Below are 10,854 nucleotides of genomic sequence, written 5' to 3'. Positions count from 1 at the left end.
CTTTTCATTAATATAATTAAAATGTCAATATGGATTAAATGAAAAATACAGTTGATTCTCATTATTTAAAGATTCCATGTTTGTGAATTCACTTACATGCCAAGCTATCCTTGTGGCCCCCCAGACAGTACTTATGTCACGTTCACAGTCACTTCTGTGCTTATGCAGGGCTGCAAAGCATTTAAGATTCCCGATGCACAGATCCTCAGCTCAGGTTGGACAAGTTGATATTCTGTCTTGGGACACACTATTAACCATATTCAAAACAGGCTTTTTTTCTGGTTATATAGGTGGTTAAATTCTATGGTATGTGACTGCTTGTAAAAGTGTTGTGACATTTTAATGTGCCATTGGAAAATGTAGTCATCAAGATCAGTGTTTTCATAACATTTTCCTTCTCTTTTGTTTTTGTTTTTTCTAAAACAGATAAATGGCCAGAAATGACATATCATAAAATCTAGACACTATATTGCCTCTTTTCAACTCTTTTTCTGTAACCATATTCTTTTTGTGGCCTACTTAATGCCATTGGGGGGGACATTTTTGTGCTTTTTGTTAGTTATTTTGCTGTATAAAATGACTCCTAAGCATAGTATTAAAATATTGTCCCTGTGCACAGGAAGGCTATGATGTGCCTTACAGTGCTTTCTTACTATGTACAAATAAACAAAAAATAAAAAATAATTTAAAAGAATCATTTGCAGGAGAAATACAAAAATACAATTTTTAGAAATACTGTCATGATGAAGTGTAAAGGGTTTTTCCTTAAAATCTTTTTTATAATTGTGAAATATAATTTATTCAAAATAGTACATGAAAGATACATGTACCACTTAATAAAGAATGAACTAATAATCTGTGGAATGCCATCCAGGTTAGAGATAGAACTTTGCCAGTCCTCAAGTGGCCTTGAATATCAGCTTCCAATCAAACCTGTCTCTGCTAAAACTAAACCTTGTCTTTATGTTCACAGCATCCAAGCTCTGCTTCTCTTAATCCTCCTATTTTACTGCATTCTTTAAAATGTTAAATAATTATACACCTTTCCTTTTGTCTGGACTTAATTACTGGATTTAGCCACATATTTGCCCCTTGTAACTGTTCATCTGTTCCTGCCACTCTAACTTTCCATGTAGGATGATATTTATTCTGCCTTAAGAAATTCCTTTATTCATCCTTCAGTGGTGGGCTAGTTGTAAAAATTTCTAAACATTTTTGTCTAAAAATATATTTATTTTACTTTTAATACTAAATAATTTTTACTATAATTAGATCCTTAGTTGGATGATTATTTTGAAAGCACATGGAAAATATTATTCCATTGTCTTCTGGTTTTCATTGTTACTAACAGGATGATAATGTATTATAATAGCTAACCAAAGGTAACTTGTTGCTTTTATAGTAAGCCATCTTCTCTTTTTCTTTGTATTTATGCATTTTTTAATGTTATATCTCTTTGTAGATTTTTTTATCTATCTCATTTTAGATTTATTGGAGTTTTCTTTTATGGATTGTCTTTATTATTTATGGAATTATCAGATATTATCTCTACAGTTATTTTTTGCTTCATTTTCTGTCTTTCTATATAATCAAACATTAGCCCCCTCGGTAACGTACACAGCTTGAGGCTTGTATGGGTTACCCTATGGAACCTTGGAGACAGTCCTTCTCAGTGGACATTCATGTCTCAGACCTTGAGTTGTCCTCAATGAAGGCTCCAGACAGATATGCAGGATGCCTTTGGAAAGCCCCAGGGCATGGTGGCCAGGGTTTGTTTTGGCCAAGTCATCATGTCCATCCACACCAACCTGCAGAACAAGGAGCATGTGATTGAGGCCTTATGCAGGGATAAGTACAAGTTAGCCAGCAAAAGAGCCACATCTTAAAGAAGTGGGGACTTACCAAATTTAATTATGGCAAATTTGAAGATACAGTGGCTGAGAAGCATCTTATCCCATAAGGGCTGTAGGGTAGAAAACATCCCCAATTGTGGCCTCCTGGACAAGTGGTGGGTTCTGCACTCCTGAAGGCTATCACCATGCTTTATACCTCCTTCCTCATGCCCACCAATCCACCAATAAATACCACTTCCTGTCAAAAAAAAAAAAAATCGAACATTTTAACTTCACAATGTATTCTCTATGTCTCTCAGCATCTTTATTTGAGTTTGTATCCTTTTCTCATCTGTGCCTCATTCTATTTGGTTTTCATAATCGGTAGCTTTTAATTTTATTTCTAGAATTCCTATTTGCTTATTTAGAAAACCCAGGTCATTTTATATTTTACATTTCCTAGTTTTCTACTGAAATCCTCTAGCTTGTGTTTATGTTGTTTATTTTAATAAGAATAGGGGTTTTACAGTTTAAGTCTGAATCATCTGATATCTAGAGTATGAATAAGAATACTATTGCTGGCTGTGTGTATGTGTGTGTGTGTGTGTGTGCACACATGCATGTATGCTGAGTCTCATGTGCCCATTTATTAGATATTTGTAAAATTATCTGTGGCTATTCTTATTTTTGTATGAGTATATTTCCATATACTTTTGCAGGACACCAGAGTCATTCTCAGTCTTGCTTAACATTCAGATTTCAGGACTTGACATTTCCTGACCTATCCAATCAACTGAAAGCTGAGTTAGAGGAAAGCAGGTGTATTTCTAGTTCACCATTATTTCTGGAATCCCAATATAAAGAACCTCTTGTCTAATGAGAAAATTAATTTTTGTGAAATTCTGAAGTTTAAATTTTGACAAATTCAGTTGCAATTTGAAGTCAAAACCATCATAATTTTTGTTGGGTAGAATGTCAAGTATGAGAGAAAGAGATAACTCAATGTCTTTTCCAAGAGGTTGAGTGAACAAAGGATGTTATTACCATTAACAGAACATGAATACAGAACTTTGAGTAGGTTTGGGGGATAAAATTGAGAGTTATGGAGATATTAACTCTCATATGTCTAAAAAATATCCAATTAGAAATGTAGAGCGAGCAGTGGGATAAGACATGGAGTTCAGGGAAAAGGCTAAGACACAGACAAAAACTTGGAAGTTTGTGTGTGTGTGTGTGTGTGTGTGTGTGTGTGTCTCTCTCTCTCTCTCTCTCTATGTGTGTGTATATATATATATATATATACACACACACACACACACACACACACACACACACACATATATATATATATCCATGGCACCAGATGTTAGTAAATGTAGACAAAGAATGGAAGAGGTCCAAAGATGTTAGAACACCCCAATGTTAAGATGTCACATGAGCAGACACTGGCAAAGTAGAATCCAGTGATGTAAAAATGAAAGTGTATAAACTTAGAAACCAAATAAAGAAAGTATTTTAAAGAACAGTGAATGATAATGAGCTATAATGCTGATAAGTTAAATTAGGGAAAGAAATAAATGACAAATAGATTTATAAAGATGAAGGTTATGGATAACCTTGACAAAAGTAATGTAGGTAAAATTGTGGGATTGAATTCTGATTGAGGTGATTTCAAAAAAGAAAGTAGGAAAGAAGAATTGAAGCATCAAGTATAAATATATCACTGGAACAAATTTGTTAAAAAGAGGAGCAGAGAATGAAGAGACAGCAGAGGCAGTAAAGAGAGGGTTTTGTTTATTTTATGTTTTTATTTTGTGCATTGTTGTGTTTTTTAACATAAGAGAGAGAAAGCACTTTTGTATAATAGTGGGAATTATGTAGCAGAGACGGAAATATTGATGATGTTGGAAAGAAAAGAACAAATTGCTCTAATAATTTCTTTAGAAAACAAGACAGTAGGGACTATTGCCCAATGGTGTGATTAGTCTTAGTATGCAAACATTTAATTTTTTATATTACAAGGAAAGGGAAAATACACAGAGCCAGATATTAGTAAGTATATAATGTTGTATTGGCTTCTCTGGAAGTTTTCTTAAGATTGTGACAATTTTTTTTATGAAGTAGGAAGCAAGATTATTATCTGAGTGCACAGATAAGGAGGTGGCATCCTGGTTTGAAAAAAGATAAGAAGGCATGAAGCCATAATTTAAAAGCAACAGAGAATGAACGTATTTCCAAAATATAGTATGATTGGCTGGCAACATTGAAATCCCATTTGATGTTAATGATCATCAAAGTGAGGACAGTCAGGATGATTATGCATTTTTCTAATCAATGTTAGAAAGCAGTGGATTTAAACCATTGAAAAATGAATATGAATACAAGAGAGAAGCAAACAAGGTGAAGATTACAAAGGAGAGATTATGATGATACATCAGAGAATTTGATAAGAAACAATTTTTGAATATTTCAGAAGAGCAAGGCAAGGGATCAAGTCACTGATTATAAAATCTAGTGAGGCTAAAGGAGTATGGAGTGCTGTAGTTGGGACATTAGGTAGAAAGACTTGGAAAGAGAAAAGATGGAAGTCAGGAAGTGAGGTTCTTGAAAGAGATTGTGGAAGTCTGGCATTATTAATAATCAGACTGCAGGATGTGTCACATAATAATACATCCAGGATTAGCAAGGAAAGACTGTATTTGACAGGATGATTAGAAGAGCGTGGGGAGAAGCTATGGAAATTAGGGAAAAAGGGAAGCTGTGACACTAGCAAAAAGGGTTTTTCTCTTACAAAGAGGATTGAACAAGGCTAAAAAGAACTGGATGGTAAGGTTGGATCAAAGAGTGGCATGATGGCGTAATAGATCAATGCCAGTTTAACCTGAGGCCAGACTAAGGCTTTAAGCATCCCCTACAGAGGGTCTGTTTGCTGGTTCAGGCTGCGATATACCAAAATTCTGGGGCCCCTAAGAAGGAGAGAATCGTAACCAAAGTTTGCTTAACAAACATTTTGTTTCCATTGTTCATTGGGCTAAAATAGTTCAGCTAATAATACATGAAGTAAAAAATAGGAATTTGGAAAGTCTGTGTCTGTTCTTGTCATAGCTAAATAAAGGAATCATCCATGAGTCTTATATAAGTCACATGGGGGAAGATGGGTCTTTGAAGTAAGCCCTTTTCAGTGGTGTTAGAAAGCTAAAATATTCAAGGAATAAAGGGGAGTGACTCAGGTGCTAACTGATGACATCTTAATAAAAAAATAATAAAGCTAATTAAAAGAGGCATACTTAATTAGAGAAGAAATGCACAAAATTAAGTCCCTAAAAGACTTAGATAGTGCTTATCTATTAATGGTTTTAATCTTTAACCTATAGTTTTTTTAAAAAAAAAACAGTATCGTCTTGGATTCATGACTGAATAATTTTATATACTTATACTATATTTCATATTACCAAGAGAAGTATATAATACCCACAGTTATTTGCTTTATATTCTAAAAACAGCAAAATTTTGTATTACGATGTATGAAAATGATAATTTCTGGCAACACTATTATAAAGCAATAAAGTTACAATTTTTCACAGATGTAGAAATTCTGTCCTTCATATATATATATATTTGTATGTTATCTTACAAAACAATTTTTAATACATTGAAACTGAGAGGGGAAAAACTTTAAATAAAGATGCATAAAACTAGGATAGTTTTTATTCCTTCATATTAGAGTAGTTTTGCTAACATTTATTCGAGGATTTATGTTATCTTTCCATTGATGAGAATATTTCATTTTATGAATATATTGTAAAACAAAAAAATATTATAAGGTCATTTGTCTGATATGTATAAAGTTCATGCCTTCATTGGAGCAGATTTTATATAATAATTTTAGCTGCCTATGTGATTATTTTCAATATGATCAAATGGGAGTTTTGTTTCATTCAATAGTATCTATTACATAAAACCCTGTCCTAAAATCATTTAAAATCATAGACAATGCAAACAATTACTGTTTGCCTCTTTTAAATATAGATTTTTAAATTTCTCTTGGCAGAATGTATTTAAACATTTAAACTTCAAATGAAGTGGTTCAATATATACTTTTTACATTGTCTCCTATAATAATCCTCTGAATAATTATGTAATAAACTAAATATATCATGTGTGTTTACTACTTGATGTTAATTTTAAACAATTGGAACTTGTCCTATTAAAAATGTGAGTCTAAATATGCTGATAAGTGGGCTTCCTGTTAAGAGAATTCTTTATTATAATGAATCATGTTTTTAGTAGAAATTCCATATAGTAAACAAAGTTAGTCCAGTAATAAATGAAAGGAAATAGAGACGCAGCAATTCATTATTGAAGCTGGGATCTAGTAAATTACTTAGGCAATCGAAGATTTTCATTTGAGGACAAAACTACTTCACTTCTCATTTTACAAGTCTACTTGAAACACATTTGTTTACATTTGTGCTGGTGCCCATCTAAAAAAAATGGCATAATAACAAGGAATTAGATATGTCATTCTTTAAGGCCTAATCCTAATGCATATGTTTCCTGCATAGGATTAAATGCAGGAGCAAGCATCCAAAACAGGTTCACCTGATCTCACCTAGGTTATTATTTATGGGAAAAAGTGGTTAAAAAGGAGGGCTCCAGAGCCACAGTGTAGGCTTAAATGCTACTTCCACCATGGAGAACATCTTCAATATTGTCAGGCTATTGAACTTTTGTAGGCATCAGTTTTCTCATCTGTAATATGGAGGCAATAGTAGTTTCTCCATCATAAGCTTTCAAAGAAATAAAATTTATAAAATGTGCTTCACATATTTCCTGGACCAATAACTCCAGCAAATCTTAGCTATTATTAACAGATAAATATATTCAAATTTTATGACAGTTCAATTAAATAATACATACTCTAAGTTAGATTCACAAAGGTATATATAGGTTCTCAGTATGCTGTTGCTGTGGTTCTTGTTAATATTTTGAATATTTTCCAAACGTGAGAGATAGGTCCCAAGATCTAGTAATAATGGGCAAATTTCAATATTTTTATTAATCATTAATTAGAAGGTTGTATTTTAATTAATGTTTTAAAGTGCTAATATTGGTCTTGCCCCAAATTATTTCATGATATTATTTCTTTATATACTGAAATATTTAATATTTTAAATCATAATACTTACATAGAATACCATAATATCCATGTTTGCTTGGTTTAAGCATGTATTAGAAAATGTATTACTTAATGCTATTTTCCTTTTTTATATGTTAACAAATTCATTAATAGAAAATAAAAGATTTAAAACATAGGTTAATAATGTCACAATTAATCTCAAAATGCATTATAGTTAGACCCAGGAATCAGAACTTATAATTTAAATTCTTTGTTTTCCTGTGTTACTAACAATATTCAGCATACTTGTGCATTTTTCTTTTGGACATTTACATATCCTTTGTAACACTAAAATTCAACCCTAACCTAAGTTATCAGGAGCTAATGGTGTATTTACTCCTAACTTCAATTAGGTGAATTAGCAATAAAAATGCAAGTGATTATAAAATAGAGTCAACTAAGACAATTGTGTTTAATTTAACTTTGGTTATAAGCTCTATTTCAAAATTCCATTAGCTAAATTAGAGGTTTATCCTATAACCCATTTCTCCTACGCAAATGGCAACTCTGCATTTGTGCTGATTGTCACTGTATAATGTTATGAGTTTGTCATTTAAAAAAATAAATGTAATTGTACCATCTTATAGCAGAGAAAATGAAGCTATTCAAATATACTCTACTATCTCACAGATATTCACATGAATATTACATATTTTTCTACTGAGTGGTTGTGGGTATAATGAGATTACACCTATTCCTAGTACTTTTCTGGATAATAAGAAGGCACTACTGTACAAGATCATTTTCAAAGTCATTGAAAAGTAGAAAATGACTACAGCGTACCAATAATGAGGGCATAAGTAAAATTGCTATTAAATTTTTTCACTGTATAGCACCAAACTCTATGAAGAGAAATGGAGAGGCACCCATTATTATTTTTTTTTTTACTTAGCTAATGAGAAAATACATTGAAAAAGGATTTTAATGGCCATTTTTAAAAGTAATAACCACGACTTTTACTTCAGAAAATGCTATAAAAGATTAATAATTTAAAAGAGTCCCATTTTTATTTACCAGAATAAGTAGCACTGATTTAACTTTGGTGTAGAGTTCAAAACTGAAAATATGATAATAGATTTCACATTTTATAACAGTGCTAGTCTTCATACATGTATTATAAGCTAAATTCAGAAAATATGGTTAAATTCTATGTATGCAGAGACAATTTGCAGAAAATTGGTAACCCCTCCTCTATCCAGCTATTTCCTTTGATTTCCAGCTGCAATATTTAGACAAGCCAAGTGTGGATAATGACTATTCTCTTCATAAGAATCATGGAAAATATATAGAATGAATTAAAAGCTTAATTCTATCTCTGATATTTTCTTATTATTTGTTCTAAATACCAGCTGACCACATTCTTCATAGGGACAAAATACCCAAAATATCTGGACTCATTTTATTTTCCCATCTAAATGCCATCTCTTTAAGTCTATCACGGAAGTGCTGGTGACAGAGTCGCCAAAGCATCTCATCACTTTTTTTTAATCTTTCTCACTGGTGCCATACTCACTACCAGATATATTGGTTTTAAACCTTCTCTGAATCATTCCAAATTCTTCCCTCTGTCTGATTCCTCAATATAAATGTTGATATAAATACTTAGACTATTTACTGGTTTCTGACCACACTGTGTCCATTCTTTGAGTTACTTTGTGTTGACCTCATTTCATAATTGTCTGCTCTTGCAGATATGGCTGTCATGTCTACAGCTCTGGTGACAGGGAATATTATCTTTGTCCAGTTCTAACCAAGAACTCTCCTGAGAGCCATCTCCACTAAATATATTTGCTTAGAAATAAACAATTTATGAGATGTTTACCTTTGCCAAGGAGAAGCTGCCAGGGAAGGAATTATGCCCATAATCAAATCCTGAAATTGAATGATTTATTTCCAAAATACCCTGGGCATAAACCAGAGGTCATAGGTATGGTCCTCTTGTATATTAAAAGTCAGCAGAATCCAAAGTTCTTCATGATTCTAAACCATTAGATCTTTTTTTGGATTTTGTTTTTCTAAAAAATGTAAAGCCTTCCAGATACATCAATAGGAAGAATTTGATTGTAATGGAATAAAGAAATGCCAACCATATTACAGTGTTATATAGAGATGGTTAAAAATTATTTGTGATGTTTATGTTTTAAAATTATTTGTGAATTGATTTTAGTAGTTTATGGAATAAATTAAGATATCCATTTTAAGGATTATCCTAATTTCAAAATACTGGCATTGTATTACTATGATGGTGGTTTCTATTTATTAAATATATAGATATAAGCTGTTATAAGCATTTAAATTGATTTCAAAATGTCTGGAATTTATACAAAACAACTACTATATGCCTTTTACTGTTTTCATGTATAACAAATTTTGCAAAGTTGAAATAGCATTGAATCTAATTGCCAAATATATAAACAAAAAGGAAATATTACTAAAATTGATCCAGTTGATAGCCCCGTTAAGTAGATGAATTATCCTAAGATTTCACTGTGACCCCATAACAGAATTTGTAAACCACTCTGTAAGCAAAGCAAAACAACTTATAAACAATGAAGCAAATTGAATAATTTAAAATAGTTCAGGCATGATGTAAACTGTTTATCAGGTATGATAAAACTTTAAAAACTAAAAACATCTTTTACTTTTAAATATAACTTTTATAATGAAGAATTCTATCATTAGAAGTATTTCAACTTTTTAAGCCAAAAGAGAAAACTCAGTGTTTGTAATTTTAAACCTATTTTTATATTTCAAATAGAATGATAGTTTTTCCCAGTATTTTATTTTATGCTTTTATTATTAACACTAATTTCCATTTATAGTTGATCAACATGGACAAATTTATCAACTTGTTGAGATATATATTTATACATACATCTTCAGACACGTAAAAATTCCATGAATTTGAGCAGTTAATGCCATCATTTATATTTTGAAAAACCCATAGTCATACAATATTCATTAAACACAATAAACTTAATGCAAAATAGTTTAAAATTAGATTTTTAAATATACCAAATTTAATTTTTCCTCAAATTAAAAAGGTAAATTTTTACTTCAACAAAAAAGAATTTTAAAGGATTTGGAATGAAATATGTGGAGTTTTAAAAAATAATTTTATGAAGTAAGAAGACTTTCCTAAACAAGATACAAAGCTCAGGAATTATTAAAGATAAATGAATTTAACTACATAAAATTAAATATTTCTTCACAATGAAAATAAAAACAAAGTCCAAAGGAAAAATTTGGAATGATATGTAAAGATCTTCAAATCACTTAATTCTCTTAGCACACAGTTCTTAAAATCTAATAATGAGAAATATTAGGTATCTAATGAAATATAGAAAAAAGGGATAATTTATTTAGAAAAAATACAGATTACTTTTATGTATGAAAATATGTTAAACATTTCCTATAATTAAAAAAATGCAAAATAAAAACATACCATTTTCACATCAAGATAATAAGAAATTCAAAATTTAATTCACAGTTTTTGTGAAGATATGAAGAATGTGAACCTCTTTGGAAGATGATTTGGCAGTATCTATCAAACTTTAAAATGAATATAATCTTTGACCTATCACTTAAACATCCAGGAATTTCTATTAAAGATAGACTGTACAATATCAGAATATCATTGGTATAAAAATAATCAATAACAACATTGTACTCGCTCAAGAGGTAAACAATGAAATATTCCTCAACAAAAAATAATTGCAGTATAATTCTTTATCCCAAAAATGTGATTTAATGCTACCAGTAGCATATTCTTGGTGCTCTGCCCAGATTCCTTTTGACAACTAGATAAACTCATCCCCCAGGTTCCTTGAGTTTGGGCTGCTA

The 10,854-nt window shown here is 31.0% G+C and overlaps 1 pseudogene; it reads left to right on the top strand.

The window, feature by feature from the left end:
• The first annotated feature begins 1,548 nt into the window (after positions 1-1,548).
• Positions 1,549-1,665, top strand: LOC123649561 (annotated as a pseudogene).
• The last annotated feature ends 9,189 nt before the right edge of the window (positions 1,666-10,854 follow it).

This window comes from Lemur catta, chromosome 13, assembly GCF_020740605.2.
Source record: "Lemur catta isolate mLemCat1 chromosome 13, mLemCat1.pri, whole genome shotgun sequence".
NCBI lineage: Eukaryota > Metazoa > Chordata > Mammalia > Primates > Lemuridae > Lemur > Lemur catta.
This window is presented reverse-complemented; position numbering and strand designations above follow the sequence as displayed.